Below are 20,982 nucleotides of genomic sequence, written 5' to 3'. Positions count from 1 at the left end.
GGCAAAAGACGTTGGAAGGCATTTAAGGCTTGATTCCTATCAATCTTCAATCATAAGGCATGATTGGCTTGATTTCTTCAATCAACATATGCTCCAATTGATCTTGTTTTTCATAAGTTGACATAATTTGAATTTTGCACATATTTGAGTGTGGTTGACATGCTTCAGTATGTAGCTTGGATGTCCCCTTCTTATGGCAAGATGACGAGGATGACACATGGTATCATCTAGACCATTCAAGCTTAATTTGGTTGATTTGCTTGTGTTATTCATGCTCTTGATGAAATGGACGAAATTTTTTTCTCTTCAATCAGCCAATACACTTTTCCAAAAAAATTTTACACTCTATTTAGAGAGATTTGACAAATAAAATCAAAATCACTTAAATTTTGCACACAAGGCAAAATCAGGTGTAACTAGTGGACCATTTGGGATATTAATCCCAAATTATCTTTAGGTGGGGTTGTAAATGAGAGAACACATACACACTTGACAAATAAATGTTAGTTAACATAATTTATAATAATATGATGTCATAAAAATAAGATATGACAGAATAATTTCAAAGTTTACAAAAATCAGATCTCAAACTAGTAGTGTGTAGAGATCTTATTTTTTATATTTGATTTTCATTCAAACCCTATCAGTATTAGTACTGTTGGAAGCTTATTTTGAGAGCTTTGCAGTGATATAAAGTTTGTAATTTTCTGAAATCATTTGGTCAGTCAGTTGTCTAAAATACAGAGAGCATATCTTTAAGAAACTTACCAAAAATAGAATTACACATGTGTTTCATATGTGCTCAAGTATATGCATGATTTGTTGCCATATTTCATGTTGGATGAAAATTATTAGAGACAATTCTAATTTAATCATAATCATTGATCTTTTGATTAATTTCTTGACTCTAAGAGTATACATTAAATCAATCAAATACAAGTCATAGCATATTGGAGCATACTTTATCTTAATGGGCTGACCAAATCTCATTAGTGGACAGGTTGAGTAATACTATAGATTAGTCCAAAATTATAAGATCATTAAGCCCAAGCAACTTAAATAATTTTTCATAAGACCGAGCTAAACATATTACACACATAATATGCAATATTTGAACTAGATAATTTTGTGATCATTAAAATATTATAACACATTTGCATAATCTTATTTTTCTTAACAGAGAAACAGGAGGAAGCATGGAGATACTTGGGTGTTCCATTAATAGGGAAAAGACTGCAAAGGTTAGAGTGTCTAGAAATAGAGCAGAATATCCTGAGAAGATTAAATGGATGGAAATCAAAATCTCTCTCTATGATGGTAAAGTTTGTTCTTTCTTCTATCCTTGTTTATATGATGATGCCAAACCCTATTGTGCCTAAAACATCCTTATTGAAGATGGAGCAAACCTTCAAGAAATTTGTCTGGGGTACTTGGGGAGATGAAAAGAGAATTCATTTGTTGCCCTGGGATAAAGTTTGTCAGCCTATTCAGGAAGGTAGACTGGGTCTTCGATCCTTGTTAATGCACTAGGAGACGATTTGTGCCGAGCATGCGGCTAAGTTCATTCCAAAACTTGATAATATTTGATGTTGTTTAATGAAAGCTAAGTATGGGATGCAGATGATTTCTTTCAGTTTTTGCCTGCTTGGAATAGTTCTACTTTTTGGAAAGAGATTTGTGCTTTTATTCCATTGATGTGCACAAATATCCAGTGGACCATTGGGGTTGCACGAACTGTAGGGGTAGTGAATAATGCTTGGATGTCTCACAACCCCATTGCTTATTGGCCACCCATAGTGAATGTGGAGATTGTGTAGAAGTTGAAGGTATGTGTCCTCCTAATCCTAGGCAAAAAAAGATAGAACTCTGATTTAATAAATGAACTATTTGGAGAGTTATTGGTACAAAAAATACTATCTATTTCTATACCTTATCATGACACACTAGCTATATTATTGTGGGCTTAACGTGTAAATGTAAAGTGAAATGTGGGGATCTCTACAAATTATTAAAAAAACCACTAGTAGATAGAAGGATTACGGCTTGGGTTTGAAAGTGTGAAGTCCACCCAAGAGTTTCATTGTTTCTTTGGAAGATTGTTTAGAATTGTGTTCCTTGCTGCAAAATACACAGTCGATTTGGGTGGAATATTCCTAAGATTGTGACTATTGCCCCAAATGCAATGGAGATATTATATCATGTTCTTTTCCAATGCCCGAAGGCCAGAGATGTATGGTCATTGTTAGGTACTATTTATGATTTTGTTATGGATCCATCTCCAATTGATGTTGTCATTGCTTATCTTATTGATAATAGAAATAGTGCTAATGGTAGATTGCTATGTATTTGTTTAGCCTATTTTGCCTGTAATATTTGGATTGTTAGAAATTACCGCATATTTGAATATATTGCTTTGTCCCCAGGATTTGTATTAGAGAAAGCCCATATGCAAGCTATAGAGATCACTAATTTCACACTATTGGAGATTTCTTGATAGTTAGGGACACTTGGGACTCCTCTTTAGTTGTTGATGCTTCTTAGATGGTTTATATTTCTGGAAGCCCTCAGCCTCAAACGTTTTCAAGATAAACTTAGATGGCAATCTGATTGATAATGATACCAAAAGTGGTGCAAGGTTTGCATTTAGAGGACCACATTCTGAGTTAATGCCTGCCTATGGCACCCAATTATTTGATATATCTATTCCAGGGGTAAAACTTAGAGAAGCTTGGAAAGGTCTAAGATATGCGAGGCTTATCCTAGGGGTCTCCCACGTTGGCTGGGAAGGGGACTTGGCCATAGTGATAGGTTGGATTTCGAGACATAATTTGCTGATGAAGTATCATCCTCTGCTTATGGGCATATGGACTTTATCTAGGGTGTGTTTCTTTTTTTTTTTTTCATGCTTTGCATGTCTATCAGGAAGTGAACAAAGTAGTGGACTAGGTGGGATCCTGTGTAGCAGATCACTATGGTGGTTTATGGTTGGACTGAGCTATGGCACCTAACCCATTTTGAGATATTTTGTTTTCTATCATGGTTGGTTGTACTCACACTAGAAGGACTTGAGTCATCTACCTAATAAAAAAATTAGAAGATTCATTATCAAGTTCCACACTTTATGTATTTAATTACAAAATCATGCATATGACGATCAAAATTCCAGCACATTTTAGTGACAATATAGGCCAATAATACTGAGTAGATAGAATGATCAACTAAAAATATTTTGCAATTTCTTGGCTATTCCACCTTTCTCATTCTTGATCTTCTTTTACTGTTACCACTTTTCTGCATAAGTGTTTTAACAAAACACATGTTAGATAGGCTATTAACTTGAATCAGCTAGAGAAGCTAGAATGCTATGTAAGTTGTACCTAACCTAAAGTGGAACTATATCTAATTTAGTTGCTCATCTTAACATAGACTATGCCAACTTTTCCAACATCCTGGCTCATACCTTTCTTTATAAACCATAGGCCTAAGTCAACTATATCTCTATGAGGTTACGAAGAAGAACTCTAGGCTTATGGATTGTTAAAACTAGCACCAAGTCCATCATAAGGCTTGGCAGTTCAAGCCTCATAAGCTCTAGGAACCTAGATTAGTGGATATGAAACTACTTATGAGTCTATAGCAATTAAAATATCAAATATAGAAGCTTTGTTATCCAACTTATGATGCTAGCCATATTTGAGCACAAGTCTGCGTTGGTCTTGGACAAGAAAATCACACTAGCCTTGATTGAAAGGGCTCTACCTCAATTGAACAATCCTTAGGATTGCATTGTTAACAACCTTTGAACCTTAAGGTTATAAGGAGACTACTCCAAAGGCAAGGTGAAGCTTCAAAACTACCCATGCCTTCAATTGCTTTCAAATCAAATAGCAAAGTTTACATTATATAGATAAAAAATAAGGAGACAATAAAATTTGCCAATATTAGGTTGAGAATAGCTTTTTGAATTTCTTTTATTAGTTTTCTTAGCAGTAATCAAATTCTAGTAGGCTATATGTGTAAACTAATATAATGCTTTTGCAACCATCAAATATTGTCATCCTTTATCATTTTTATTAGAAGAGTTAAGAGAGGTCATCTATTGAGGTCGTATTGGTGCTCTATGTGCGTTATGGATTCTAAATGAATTCTTTTGGATCATATGATGACAAGTTGGTGAATATAGGAAGTTGTGAATAATTATCTAAGAACTTTGATGGATTCTAAACAATGGCAAAAAACCTTGAATTAAGAGATGTAATTAGTTATCATAATTCTATCTTCTAGTAATGAATTTTCAAGCAGCATGTTTATTTCAATTTGAGAAAATAAGATAATTATTTTTTTTCCTTCCGAGCAATATAAGATTATCATATTCTTAAATTCAATTGTTATGTCAAAATTGATTGAGGACTTTATAATTTTTCTTGATGCCTAAGCATTGTGGCTGGAACACCTATTTATCACATGTTTGCACACAAACAACATCATGCATCAGTGAACCCAAAGTCTATTGAAATCTTATTTTTATTACTCCTCTCACATTCTTGCTCACACTCGTGCTTCTGTATTTACTTGCTCCAATCTCATTTTGAGCAACCTTACCTGATGGTTGTCCCAGTAAATGCCACATATCTTAACCAAAATTATTAGTTACATTCAAGTGTTATCATAGTTAGACTGAAATATAGATGATAATATTTAATTTTCAATTTAAGAATAGAATCTTCTATGCACATTATCAAACAATCACACATAATTTAACAAGCAAAGGGGAATGAACCCATATGACTGTTGCACTAGGAAGTGAAGAAGTGTTTAATATTTATGACCAATAGCAACAATATAATATGTTGTGTTAATTGTACCATGCTTATTAGGTCTCGATATAAAGTGAACCTGACAAGTTGTTCCACATGTCCTGAGACCTTCTTCATTTTTCTTTCACTTGTCGTATGAACAAAATTCATTATTTTCCTAAATAACAAGGACATTTATGGTTAAAACTAGGGGCGCTTATGACAAATAATGGCCTAGAAACCTATATGGAGAAGTGAACGAGGCAAAACCAGAAACCAGTTGAAGGCCATCACCCTTCTCCTTCTCCCTGATGATCAAAGAGTAGAAATAGGTGAGTATCAATAGACTTTTTCTAGCGATCTCTACCTAGATATCATCCTGGTTCTTTCTATATTTCTTCCTCTTCCATAGATCATGAGGATTCGAAAGCATGCTGTCAAGATCTTGGGCTCTGCACGGGATACTTATTTGTTTTTGCCACCAACAAATGCATCTCCGACCTCCACTACAAATTTCTTACCACAACCAAATATCTGTAAGTTTAATTGCTCGCCGTGGGATGTGATGCCCATCCCTCCTGATCTAGCTTCCAGTAATCACCAATTTCAGGTCAGATAATACGTTTCCTCCTTCCTCTTCTTTTACCTTTTCTTTCCTTTTTATTTGTTCGTATTTTTTTTTCTTCAAAAGTTTTTGATGATAGGCTTCATTTTCTTATTTTCGATTTAGGAAGTTCAAGGTTGCATTTTATTCTTGGCTTCTTTTCTTTCAATGCTAGGGTTTTTCTTTTAGATTGAAAGAAAGAAGCCTAAACAAATTCATGTATGAATATACCAAACTATGTTGAATATTAGGATGTAATCTAATTTTGGATATCATTATGAATCTAATGAGAGTGATTAAGATTCATGCCCATGGATGTAAGAGAAGCAAGCATACCTATATCTACTTTCTTAGTTGATCCCTAATTTCCTATGTATATGCTAGTCTAAATAAGAGGAATTAATATATCCACTTTCACCCTTATATGGTTCTCTCCTCTCCATCTTTGTCTTTTGGCTTTATTGAAACTCGAATCATTTCTCTGCTTTTGTAGGAGGATCGCAAAGAGAATGAGAGTGTTGAGCAAAATAGTCCCCAAAATGGAGAGAAACCAAAGCCTATTCTTGTAAGGTAACCTTTCAAATCATCTCTTTAATTTTGAGTTCTGAATATTATTTTTGTTCACTCTAGCCCTTTATTTTTTTAAGACTTCTATTTGTTCATTTGACAACTTAAATAACCTCATCAATAAGAAAATACTAAATATATTTGTAATAACATCATAGTAATCATTATTGGCAGCAATGTTCCCAAAGAAGAATTGGACATGAAGAAGATAAAAGAGGAGATTAGAGACAAGGAAAGAGAAAATCATATGGAGACTTCACAACTGAATGAAACTAAGAAGAAAAGAAAGAAATTGAAAGAGATGGAGAAGAGGATTGTTGCTACTGCAAATACTATTAAGACCTATAAGAAGGATGATGAAGAGAATTGGTTGTACAAGCAAGAAGCTCAAGACTCACAATCTCAATCATGCCAAGCTCTCAGTGCTCATGGGAGGAAGAGAAGGACGATCGATATGGTCAAGACTGATTTTGTATTTGATGGATCATTGGCATTTATTCATTCTTATGGGAAGAGAAGAAGAGGTGATGAAGGTTGTAGTGGAAGTTGTGTAGTACAAAATGATGACGGTAAGCATTTAAAAATGAACGATGCTTTTAATGATAGAAAGCATATCCATAACAATAATGGAGAAGGCACTAGTGTTGCTAATGAATTTTATGATAGGGTCAAAGTGGAGCAAAGTGAAGGTGAGCCAAGGAGAAGGAGAAGGGTAAAAATATAAGGAAGAGAGGAAGGAAGACCATGAAAGCTCATTCTCTTAAGTTTCTCCTCTAATAACTATTTTTCTCAGTGCTTAAAGATATATAATTTTTATATTATCTTTTTATAAACTTGTTATTGTAAGTGAGGACCAGTCTTATGTGAATTGGCCAACATGATTTAGACATTCTAAGATAAGCAAAAAATTTTTGCATCACATTCTAATAGCTAGTGATTAATATGAAAAGTTGTGGTACAAATTTTGCACAAAAATTTGAACTGTACCAAAATTCTTATATTGATGGTACTTGATAAATTGCATGTTTCTCATTTCTAAGGCCTCTTGAGGAGTTGGTATATAGCAAGAAATTATTTTAATTTTCTAAAGTTTATTGGTTATTATGTAAATATTCTTGTATATTAACAATGTGGTATTGCAGCAATTTATTTTTCCACTCATCTTGCTACTTATAGTAAGTATGCATCATATGGGGCTTAGAAGGCTGTTTCAACTTTCACAACTGCAAAATATTGTTCAGAATGAAAAACACTTTTATTGGCTATAAATGAAAAGGGTAAGATTTGAAATCTACTAATATATTATGTTATGATTTAATGCATTTGGATTTGATGGTGAGTCAAACAAGATAGAGATACATGTGAATAGTTTGAAAGCATGATCTTGTTAGGAAATTGCAGTAATATGTTCACAAAATTTGAATGCCAACTTGATACTAATTAAATGAATGCAGATATTTCTTGAATGAGTTTTATATCTAAACTATTTTCTACTTTTGTGTATTATTATGTAATGATAGATATAACATGCAAGTTTATTGTGTATTCTTTTAATCAATAAGCCATATTTTAATGTTTGAGTTGAACCTACCTACTTTGGAAAGTGGTTGCTCTTAATCTATGAGAACTACCTCCACTTTATCTTATTAATACCTAACATAATCTTATCTTATTAAGTACTGAAAATAATTCAAGTTACAAGAGTCAACTAACCTAACAATTCCCTTGCATTCTAGGATATTGAAAGTTCATGATATCTCTCTAATGCCTGATCAGTCTTTGAAGCTTCACTTAGCAAGAGGAGTAGTTGAGGCAGCCACCTAACTCAGAATACAAGGAACTAAGGGAGCAATTTTAGTGCTAAGGTCTCATTGATGGTGGAGACTATGAAGGGGGCAAGGAACATATGAAGAATGATTGCATTTTGATAACAAATTCAAGTCCACGGGGCCCAAAAAAATTGCTTCTTTGCTGACCTATGCAGCTAGAGAAATTCTCTTTCCACATTTGATGATCCCTATCATTCTTCTATATCTGTCATAGCCCAAAACCACCAAGAATGTATAACTTTAGCCATGGAGTAGGGAGGGAATGCCGCTTAAGATTAAAGAGTGCATAAGGGTTTGAGACAACGTCTCGAGCAAGACTACCTTGGATTTGAACATGATTGACCCATCATAGCATGTTACATCAAGCCAAGCTTGCTAAAATATTGTATGTATTAGAACAAGACTAGGCTTCAAGAATTTATGTATATGAGGCTACTCTAACTAAGTAGTGAAGATACCCTTATAAGGAATATATCTTGAAACCTGGGCGTGTCCATGGATAGGCTATGGTTGGTTCTCATTTTGTATTTTTGAGCTAGAAAATTAGGGCAAGCTTATTCAAAACTTCCATATGCTTTGTGCAAAGCCTAGACTATTGGCCTTTTGCTTAAATAAGTATTTAGTCAATGGACTTTCCTACCCAAAAAAATATGTACAAGACTATGATCTCTACTACCAACACACTTTATCTTTCGAAAAATTCTCTTGATTGTAAACATACTTCATTATCATTGCCTCTTAGCCTTTTGAATGAACAACGAACTCCCATTCCTTTCTCTTGTTTTTATTTCCTTGTCTATGAGAACTTTCTAACTCCTATCATCAACTACTTGTTCAAACTTTATAGGTTCACAATCAGCAAGAAGACAAGAATTAGCTTGTTAGTTACTTAAAAGGTTTCACATTTGTTTCCTTGTCTTTTGTAGATACTCCAAAGAGAATAACGCCCAAAACCTAGTACGAGCATATGATTAACATGACATTAGGTATGATACGGATTGTTTTAATAGTATGATAATAAGTTTTACTATGATCTAATCATGAAAACTAGTGAATTTAAATCAACCTATATTTTAAGTCATATCCATGATACATAAAGTAGATTTTGTGCCCTATTATGTATTTTATAGTTCAATGCTTCTTGGCTGAGTGATCATGTTCCATAATCTAATACTACTTGATTTTAGTGGATCTTCCTCTTACTAATACCCTTTTTTTTATTTTATTAGCCCTATGTTCATTAGTATCTACTTATCCTAGCCTTAGTTGATCAGTTGCTCTCTTAATTGAACCTAATTACATCCAATAGCATTAGTGACCTAATTTTCTCGAGTTTGAATCCCAATTCACCCATTTCTATCATCTCATTTCATTTTGAACCTAATTTACCAATACTTCCACTCATTCCATCTCCAGTTAGCAACTATAAACTCTATTACACGTACTAATTGCACCAAACAAACTTGAACAGGCTAACCGAGTTCACCCCATCTAGCATGCATATTCTTTGACCCAATTAAATTATTTCCAAATTATCCATCAAATATAACTTCCCACTAACCCAATTAATGATTTGTAGGTCTAATTGTAGTTTTTCATGCCTAATTTGATCGATTTCCATATGTTCAAGTTGATAAGACCCGACATAGTTCACTTATGAGGAAAAATTTAACTATTTTTAAGATCTAGTCAAATGCGCTCAGATTGGGCTCAAATTTGAAGGGTAGTCTCCTCTGGTTTTAGTTAAATTTTAATTTTTTTGAATATTTCTAGCCTACGAACTAAAATTGTCCTAAGAATATCTAAAATTCTAAATATCATCACAAATAAAAGATAATATGAATATCAAATACAACTGATCATTTGGAGCTCTAACTTACTTTTTCTCTCAAAGGGAGAATCATATTGAGCTATAACATCTAAAAAAGAGCATTTTAACCATCAAACCAGGCGCTTGTTCTATAGTTCTCTCTTTAAACTAATATGTGAATGCTGCCTAGTACCATCTCAACTCTTCTCGAGATTAAAATATTCAAACTCTATGAATAATTTGTTCCCACTCTTATCTGTAAAAAAGTTCCCATGGAAAGAGAATTGGCACACTTCTACGCTCTTAATCCCTCTTTCCTATTTTAGCATTCTTGATTAGGGATGGAAATGGGGAAGGTATGAGTTGGGTATGCAATAGCCCAAACTCGCCTACCAATTAGGAGCCACATACCCATACTCCCCCATACCCACCTTGCGAGGGTGGGTAGAGTTAGACATGATGGGTTGGGATGGGTCGGGGTTGGTAAAGCTGCAAAAATCTCTTTTACAAATCAAATAATTAAAAAAAAAATGTAAAAGTAAATCTTAGTACTTTACATAACATGAAGTAAAATAAAAGTCAAAGATGGAGAACACAACAAACAATATTTTCAATAATAATAGAAAACAATAAACAGAAATATTGTTCTTTAGAAAGTTAAATAACTCTCGAATTAGGAAAGGCAATCAACTAAAACAGATGAACAACTAAACATGTATCTTGTAGCTTTTCACATGATTAATCTTTCTCATGATTTATCACAATACTTTCTTCTCCATTATCATTACAATCATCATAAAAATCAAGGCTTATATATCATCTAATCAGGCTCAGAGTGAGCCTTGCCATTATCTACACCCACCCTAGATCCATTGTGGGTCCTAGAATGAAGTCTCATCTCCATAGCCGACTCTAAACTGGTCATATAAAACCTACTAATTAGGATTTGGTTGGGTCGGATACCTAATGGGGTGAAGTAAATTACTATCTCTATTCTTGATCCATCTTCTTGATCTCCTCCAAACCGTTAGTTTTCTTAGCTTTAGCTCTTTTCTCGCTTTTCTTCCATTACTATTTCTAATTCTCTTACATCTAGATCCCCATAACACAAGGAGCCACCCCATCTCTTAAGGTGTCTCCGTGAAGGAGGAAGCATGCCAGATTATACCATCTACCACCAAAGAAGCTTTTCTCACTTTCGTTCTTTTAATTTCTTGATTTATTCTTATTGTTACAATCATTAGTCCATAATTTGTCTAAATTCAATGAAGATTCTTTCTCCTTCAAAATAAATTTGTTTGTGTCTCTCCTTTCTTTCTTATTTTAGCTTAATTTTTGCATACTTGTTGGATAGCTAATAAATCCATGCTTTCTCTTTATTTTTAAGGCATCCAAGCAAGTAAATAGGGTCCAAGACCCTTTGATCCTTAGAAATCTCCAACAACACTAAAGCCCTAGGTTCTGATATTCTTGAGTGTGCTGAGGACTAGAATTTGGATTTCTACACCTACGGCCAACATGCGCCTACTCAATAGGTGCATGGAGGGTATGCCCTAGGCCATTCTCCATATAGAGCAATACATCTAGAAGGATCACAAAACTCAATATAAACCACTTTGGCCACTATAAAAAGGATTGGACAAGGACTAAGAGTGAGATCCACCATATTGGGAAGTTGAATCACACACCAAATTACGACGGCCATAGCTTGCCTATATAATGTCCAACTGAGATGCTCTTTTATTTTGAAATCAGATAACTTTTCACGCTCAATGACATAAATCCATCTCTTAAGGATGTGGCGCACCAAATGACCAAGGCCAACTTCTCTCGTATAAGTCTTTAACATAGACTGGTGAGCAAAAATTTTCTTTCTGAGAAAGACTTTGACCGAGCATATATTTCAATCTAGGAAGAACTACTTGGAGTACCTAAAGACAAAATTGATGTCAAAGTCATAATATATCTTTTATAGAATTTTACCTTTTTTATAATTATTTTCACTAATTTTTTTTTTTTTGGGAAAGCTATGTCCTCTTTAAACTAGCATATGTATTCGGATCGAATTTGTGCAGGGGTGGACCTCACTAATATAAGAAAATACTATTATCTTTGATTTGTAATTCATTAATAAAGGAACAAGGGACCTAGACCTACATTCACAAATTTTATATTTTTCTAAATTTACTTATGGGATTTGATTTTGCTAAGAGTATTTTAGCCCTAAAAAATAGAAGAATATCACATGATAGGCACATGACATAATTTCTGCAGACCAAGCTAATGGAGATGGATGGAGAATAACATTGGATAAACCAAGTTACTTGAGGAACTGAATTAAAAATTCTAGAGGGTGCTTGATTAGAACTCGAGCTAAATCAGCTCTGAAAATGTAATTTTTCAAAAAAGCACGTGTGTGCGAGAGAGAGGTGGGGTGGCTAGATTTCTTCCAAGAATATTTGATTCTAAATACCTCATAGTAGAAATTCATGAAGGTCCTCTCATAATAAATATCATCATTGTTTATCATGATCTAAGATGTCAATTACACTTAGAAACTAAAATTTATTTATTTTGGAAATCTCTTGCTTATGCGTCTAGCCAGCAAAATTAATGATTGCAATATAACTAGTGTGAGAAAATATAGCATAAGCTATTTAATTTGCAACTCATATTCTTATCTTGACTAAAAATAAGGTATATGCAAATTTTATTTAAGCAAATTTAGATGTTTTTAAGTTGCAGATCAGATAAAAACATGATATCACACCATTGAAATTACTAATTTTGTTTTCAATTGATGAATGAGTAGAAGACATCCAAAATCATGAATTTTGATTTTTTATCATTTTACATGTCATATATTATGATCAAGGGTGTCGATTTTTATTTTGAAAGTTTCTTCATTGATTTTCTCAACGAAGTGTTTGGAGCCAAAGAAACTCAAAATTGCCCCAGCCTAAAGCTAAAATACTTCTAATAGTATTTAGCCCCATGTGTTTCATAGTCAAAATGATAAAAATTTCTTAAAATAAAAATCAATATTTTGATTATGATCTATGGCATTTAAGTTAGAAGCTTAAAATCATTCACTTTTCGGATGTTTTGCCCATGCATCAAAAGAAAACAAAATTAACCATTTCTAGCATGTTTTAGTTTGATCTATCATTTAGAAACATTATAATTATATTAATTTATATACAGAGAGAGAGAGAGAGCACTAGACTTAACTATATTCAAGTTGATCCTCACTTAGATCCAGTCAAGTGTACATTGGATGATAAGATTCCACATAGATGATCCCATCTTAGATATGATCTACTATCTCCAAACTGTGGGCACACCAAAAATCATGCGATTTAGAAACTTTTAGTGTATACACAAGTGGTCAAAAAATTAGACAATCTTAATAACATAAAACCATATATACTTTTTGACCAATTAATGCATAGAGTAAGGATATCCAAATTACATGATTTTAGGTATATAAGCAGCTTGAAGGTAGTAGATCATATCTAATAGCTTAGATCATCAATATCAAAATTTCATCGTCCAATCTAGATTTGATCTGATTTGAGTAGAGAGCAACTCGAGTGTTGTCTAGTCTAGCTTTCTCTCTCTCTTTCTATATATATAATGGATGTGTTGGCCCGGAGTGGCAAACCCAAGAGGAGGGGTGAATTGGGTTTTATAAAATTTTGTAGAAATAAAATCAAATTTTTTCAAATGAAATAAACTAGATGTAACAAGTATAACAAGTAATAATCACAAATATACAACTAAGTATAAAAAATAAGTGAAGAAAAGAAAAGTGTTACGCGACAATTTATAGTGGTTCAGTCTTCTTGTGAGCCTACATCCACTCTCCAGAACTTCTTTTTGAGATTTAATCCACTATGCTTATCCAAAGCTTTACAAAATGCTTATCTTCTGGATGCAAGTAACATTTATACTTGGTGATATCCGAGCTAATCCTTGGTTGATCTACTCTCTCAAACACTCTCTTATTTATCTAGAGTACGATCCTTCCAAGCAATCATCTCTATCACTCAAGCTAACAAGAGTTCAAAAATTCTCTTACAATACTTAATGAAAATAACAAGAATAAAAGTATTATACTCAATTTTTTAACAAATAAGGCTTTTTTTTTGTAAGCACAATCCTCTCTTGATTTCTCTTCGATCCTTCTTCCTGCAATATGAGGTATGAACCTCCTTTTATAGGCTTGAGAAGCCATTTTCCCGTTCAGATTTGGTTTTCTGCTTTGCAGCACATTTTTGACAAATCAAAATACTAAATTTGACTTAGTAGCTAGAGACAAAGTTGTGGACCTTTAGTTGAAAAATTATAGCTAAAAGAGTAAACATATGTCAGCCTAAATTACAGCTATGGATAGATAGATTGCAGACCTTATTACTTATAGCTAACGTTCAAAATTAAAAATATATTGAGTATAAAAATTTTAGATAATTAAGTCTTATTTCCAGATCAAAATGAATTATATTAATATTATATTTCAATAAAAAGTTATGCTAAAAATACTAACACACATTCAGAATTTCAGCATCTGCCTTCAAAGAAATCTCAATTCGTAATTTTCATTCGTTTGCTATAATCATAACAATGAACTAAATTCATTTGTATGTTATCATTAAAATCAAATAGTAAACTGTTGAAACCATGGGGTTAATAGGATGGAAAGAGGGAGCAAGAAGATGGGATTTATGGGTTGAAGCAGGATGGGTTGGAGAAAATGAAAACTAGACAAATGGCCGATGCTACAGAATTTTTTCTTTTTTGTTTTTGATTCTCTTAAGGATATGTGTTAGGCTCACCAAATCTTTTCTCACCACTATTGGGATTATAAAATTAAAAAATTCAATAAATTTGGAATAAGTAGCAAACATTTTGTTTCTAATTTCCTTTTATGGCCCTCACAAGACAATTGTGAGGTATGATTCTAAATTTTTCAAATATATGTATGCATGTATATACTATGTATATAATATAAAAGAAAATACTAACAAGATCCTTTTTTATCTAATATAATTTAATTATTTACTATTAGGCTTAATTACTAAGTTTGTCCTCGAGGTTTGGCCTAAAACTCATTTGAGTCTCAATGTTTCATAAGTTGTAATGTCACCCTTGACATTATAAAAATGATTCAATTGAGCCATTACCATCAATTCAATGTTGGTAAATCAAATGGATCTACACAAGGGGCATGTACTTTATGATGTAGCAAGAAGATATCAACGACATGACCAAGACATGGCAGATAGAGACAATATGGAGGGAAAAAGATGCCACTTCAACAGCTTGTTGGGTGGAAACTGAAGTGTTGCCCAGCTATGCAGCCCAAGAGGGGGTGAATTAGACTTTTCAAAAACTTTAATGTAGTGGAATAAAGCTTAATGAGTGTGATATGCAATTAATGATGAATAATAATAAAACATGCAGGAGTTCAAAGCACACAAATTAAACACCACAAATACAGTAGATTTATAGTGGTTCGGTGCCAACCCTGCACCTATGTCTACTCCTCAAGATATTTTTTTTGAAAATTTCTACTATATCCCTCCAAAATTATAGTCTAATTGTTTTGACCAGATTCACAATCAACCTAATTGATTTTTTTTGAAAATTAGCCAAAACTACCACCGAACCTATCTTTAGGCTCAGTACAATCCAATTCAAGGTTTGGATGGACCTTTTCTTAAGTTTCATTCCTTGAAACTTATTACAACAGAGTATAAGAAAAATACAAAATAATAAAATTACAGCTCATTAAGTTAAGTACACAAAATATATGGAGCCCTGAATCAGTTGGTTGGCCCTGATTGAACTTGAATGCTCTTCACCAACTCTCTTAATAATGGTAGATGTGATCTTTCAGCTCTTAATGGATGCATTTGAATGTTCTTTTTTTTTATAAAATCCTTTTTTTATTTTACAAAAGGCTTTATTTTTCTTTAATTCTCGATCACTTCTCTCTTGTCTTTCTTTTGGCATTCCCATGCATTTATACCATTAAGAAATGGTTGGAAGATATTTCTAGCCATTAAACAAGCCAAAAGAGCCATTACGAAATAAAAACGGCCTTTCTGATTTATAGAAAACTAGCCGTTACTATTGTCAGGCACAGACGGGTTGAATCATCTTTTTTAATGGTCAACTCATGATATTCAGGAGTCGACTCGTGATCTTTAGGTATCGATCGAAATAACTGTTGTTTTTGCTATGCTCTAATTTTCACCTATGGCCATTATGGGGTCAACATATTTATTGATATGGGTCAACATATTATCTTCATAGGTCTACTTGCCAATAAGCTGAATTTTGGTACTCTCTATCTTTTGTCTATGGACATTCAGAGGTCGATTCGTTCGCTTCCGGGGTCGACTCTTGTCTAACTAGAGTCGACTTGTAATCTTCATGAGTCAACTCACCAATATACTTAATTTTATGGCTCTTTGTCTTTTGCCTATACCATTTAGGGATCGACTCGTTTGCTTCTGGGGTTGACTCTTATCTAACTTGAGTCAGCTATGGGTTGATTTGCCAATATGCTAATCTTATGATTCTCTATCTTTTGTATGAGACTACTCTGGGGTTGACTCCTTTGCTTTTAGGCTCAACTCGTGAAGGTATATCGGTCTATATCAATGTGCTAGGGTTGACTCGTTGTATTGCAAGGGTCGACTCTTAAGATAGACTCAGTTGAAATTTGCCATCATTACATGTGAGCATTCAAGAGTCAACTTAAGATATTTTTGGAGTCAAATCTCTTTGTGTAGAGCTTTAGATAATTAAGTCTTCAAGTTCTTCAGCCCCACAATGACGGCCTTCAACTTGGTCCCCAGCTCATCCATTCTCTTCTTCATCTTGTCCCACTCCTGCTCCACCTCCTAGTCCTGCTACCAAAGTTAGCAGTATCGTTTGTGGACAAGCACCGTATGAGTAGCACTTTCAAAGAAGAAAAATTGTCGACAATGCTTAGTAGAAGATCCACAAAACACAAAAAAAATGCTCACCTCAATAGCAGCTCAGTAAGCCACATCAAAAAGGGTCCCGCATTCCCATCCTCGAGCTTTTACCAATCGGCAAGGAACATAATTCTCCCTACCAGCTCTCGAGCCACCTTTGGCTCCATCAGATTTGAGGCAGAGGACTTCACGGCTTATTCAGGGTGGTAGACCTCCTCCTCGGAGGTAATGTGCGGGCAGACATCAGTGCCTCAAAAGAAGCAGACCAAGGAGTCGGCAGAATCTCCTCATCATGTTTCACTCAAGGGGCTCTAGATGGAGCCCGACTAGCTCGGGGAGTCAGGGTGCGGCTAACCAAGAAGACAGTAGAATCTCCACGTCATAGTCCACTTGAGGAGCTCCAGAAGGAGCCCGACTAGCTCGGGGGCTGGGGTAGTTGCAGCTGCACCTTGACCCAAGCAAGAGGGTGGGGCCTCACGCAGCCTCTTGGGGAGCGATGACAAGATGCCCTCCGGTGTCATTTTACACTTGGTGATAGATGCCTTCCTCGCCAATAATTCGTCAACTATGTCTATGGAGACAAAAGTGAAGTCAAAAAAAGTTATATCAATCCAAAGAAGCAGTCCTTCCAGCCATGAATTCAAGAAGAACCACCATGATCAACTGAAACCCCTTCCAAGCCAAGATGCATCACCAACCTCACTCGGTAGGATGTTCCTTGAGAATGTAGCATACACGGAGTAGCTCGATAGGAGGTTGTATACTGTTCAAAGACAAAAGAGATAAAAAGCCAATGATGATCCGCTATGCGTTGGAAACCAACTAGAAGGGCACTAACCGAAAACTACTGAGAAGAAGGATAACAGAAGGAGGAAGAGGGAACCTCAACCTAACCTTCAAAGTCTCCTCATAAAGGCTAATCTGGGCAGGATAATAGGCATTAGCCCTCTCCTCACCCCCAGGCAATCTAAAATAGAAGCAGGGCAGGACAAAATAGCCTTTTTGGGACCAATCCAAATCATCCTGGTCCAGAACACACTCCTCAGCACCAGGACTGAAAGTCTCTTGTCCAGCACTGCTAGAGCCACCAAAATGTTGGGACAAAGTTGTTCGGATCGACTAGCTAGTGGGATGCGCACTCTAGGAAGAAGCAGCCATGACAATAAAAAGAAGAAGAAGAGGAAGAAAAATGAGAAGAAGCCAAACTACGACAATTCATCATAATAGGATAACTGATGGAATGATGTTGGAGAAAGTATGAGAAAAAAGAGGGCAAAATGTCAAAGCTTCCACCAGACAAAGAGCTCCAAGATATAGAAAGGCGATTGCAAAGTGGGAGGAATCTCTGTCCCTTATATAGAGCCTCAGATTGCGCCAGTCTCATTGTCCATCTGCTCATCCATCTATCAACCGCCACATGCAAGCTCAGCATTAGGGGGTTATGAGTTCCAACAGATTGAACCTTTTTTCAACTGTGAGAATGAATGATGGTAGCGGCAAAAATTCTGCTCGTATATACAACGTTACGAAGATGGAACCGACTTTGCGGAAATTGTGCCTATTATTAAATGCAATTTTTATGAGCACCCAAGGTTAATTTGATAGCTTGAATTCAACTCGGGTGGCTCATCCAACAAATATTTTAACTACTTCTTTCACCTGAGCCGAGCAAGCATAGCTCGGGCACGGAAGTAGATGGAAGACGATATGGCTCAGATTTGCCATCCCCCAAAATTCAATCTGGCAGCTTAGCCCACCAAATCAAACAACGATATGTGTCTAGCAAAATCAAAGGCCAATCAAATCTCTGAATAATTAGTCGGTTATAGCTTAACACAATCTCAGTCCACCCAAAAAGGAATATCATAACCGAACAGCAAATAAGAAAAGTGCTCAATCATAGCATACCTAAAAAGAAATATCCTCACTGACTCGATCAGCAAATATGGAAAGAGCTCAACACTCATTCACGAATCTCGTGATTCTAATCACGCAGATTCGCATCCTCTTCTCTATAAATACAAGGCACGGAGACCTCCAGATATGATGGAGGAAACTTTCATCACTATGTTCTAAAACTTAAGGGTGCAAATGGGTCGGGTCGGGTCAGGTCCTGAGTGTCCCCGACCCAATCCGATTTTTTGTTCGGGTCCTAATTTTGGATCCAGACCTGACCCGGTTGAAGATAGAATCAGGTCGGGTCACGTTCGGATCGGGTCCGAGTCGGGTCGGGTTTGGGTCCGAATCGGATCCACTTTCTTTATGGTTTTGGAAAAGAATTTAAGCAAATCTAATTTGATCGTATCATAATTATGAGGTGCTGGGTGACGCATGACTTGAAAGACTTGCAATTGACCTTCAGTCAGAACAGATGACCGATGACTTAGGCCCTGTTTGGGAGAGCTTTTGGAGGGCCAAAAAGCACTTTCTGGCCCTCCAAAAGTACTTTTTAGATAAAAAATGATGTTTAGTAAAATTTCCGAAAAGCTGTTTCAGCTTTTGTGGAAAGCTGAAAATAGCTTTTGGGGGAAGCTCCAATTTGGAGCTTTCCGAAAATGCTGTTTTCGGCTTTGTCGAAAAGTGTATTTTTGACAAAAATGCCCATATTAAAATATAATAATTACATAGTTTGTTCCTTTATAAACCTAAAAATCTGCTGAAGCCAAGAACTCTAGCTGTCAAACTTCCTTCCGCAAGAAAAATTGTTAGAAAGATAAATGGTCATTCGGAGGATGAAAAATTAATTTACACTAATAATTAAAATATTTTATACCTTTATTATTGTATTATACTATAAATATTATTATATTACATTACATCATAATACAATAATATGTTATTTTAAATAATTTAATATTATGTTATATTATGGAAAATTAATTTGTACTAATAATTATAGTATTGTATACCTTTATTATTGTATTATACTATAAATATAATATTATAATATGTTATATCATAATACATTAATATGTTATTTTAAATAATTTAATATTATGTTATATTATGGGAAATTAATTTATACTAATAATTATAATATTTTATACCTTTATTATTGTATTATACTATAAATATTATATTATATTACATTACATCATAATATATTAATCTGTTATTTTAAATAATTTAATATCATGTTATATTATGGAAAATTAATTTATACTAATAATTATAATATTTTATACCTTTATTATTGCATTATACTATATATATAATATATATTACATTATATCATAATACATTAATATGTTATGTTAAATAATTTAATATTATGTTATATTATCAAAAATCAATTTACTCTAATAATTATATTACTAATATGCTATATTATAATAATATTATTTTATATTATAATAATATTATACTATATCGTATATTTATGTATTAATATATGTTATGTTTTATTATGTTCTGTTGTATAATACTATGCAATGTCCTTTATGGTAATTTTGTCATACAAAAGTACTTTCTCAGTTTATTTATCAAACATATGTTAAAGTACCACAGCACTTTACAAATGTAGTTACCAAACAGCAAACAGCTTTTTATAATAGCTCTACTTCAGACAGCTCTACTTCTAACAGTTCTACTTCCAACAGCTCTACTGCCCACAGCTTTTCCAAACAGAGCCTTACTAACTAAGTTGGTCTACAAGCCAAATTTCATATCACACAATTTTTTTATCTATATGACTGATTGGACGGAACTTGGTGTCTCCCAGCTCCCCTCTCACGAGGACAAAAAAAATCCCAGACCTTCTTCCAAATCCAATTCCATTACAGAAAACTGGCACATGACCCATATTCAGTTCAGTGTTCCCTCACTTTCTCCCATCAAAAGTTAAAATAAACAAAAACCAAAAAATAGAAGGAAAAAAAAAGTCAGCTACCGAGACACTAGATGTATCAACAGTGTAATAGATCGAGAGAGAATCCTAACGGGCCGAGGTTCCTTTGGATTCTGTGAACCTATGCTTGTTGCTATCCTTTCACGCTTAAACCCACTCCTTAGGGCTTTTCCTTATTTCTCTCTCTCTCTCTCTGTCTCTCTTTGAGTTCATTCAGGTTCGGTCAGGTCTGTTCAATAAATCCAGATCCGACCCAAAAAATGATTCGGATCCAATTTTAGAACCCGATCCGGACCCGCGGGTCTTAAAATTCGGGTCGGATCGGGTCGGGTCACAGGTCAACCCAACCCATTTGTAGCCTTACCAAAACTTCTATCTCTCTTTTATCTTTCTTATTAACTCTCGAAACTTTACCTTACTTAAGCATCGGAGGATCTCCAGCCGGACATGTTCCAGCAATCTCTTGATCATTTTTTGTGGTTGTAGGATAGCTCCAGCGTTGTGCTATGCTTCCCCAACTCCACTAAGTAGAGCAACTCA

The sequence above is a fragment of the Phoenix dactylifera genome, chromosome 9 (genome assembly GCF_009389715.1).
Source record: "Phoenix dactylifera cultivar Barhee BC4 chromosome 9, palm_55x_up_171113_PBpolish2nd_filt_p, whole genome shotgun sequence".
Taxonomy (NCBI): Eukaryota; Viridiplantae; Streptophyta; class Magnoliopsida; order Arecales; family Arecaceae; genus Phoenix; species Phoenix dactylifera.
The sequence above is the reverse complement of the archived record's forward strand: the minus strand, read 5'-3'. Positions refer to the sequence as shown.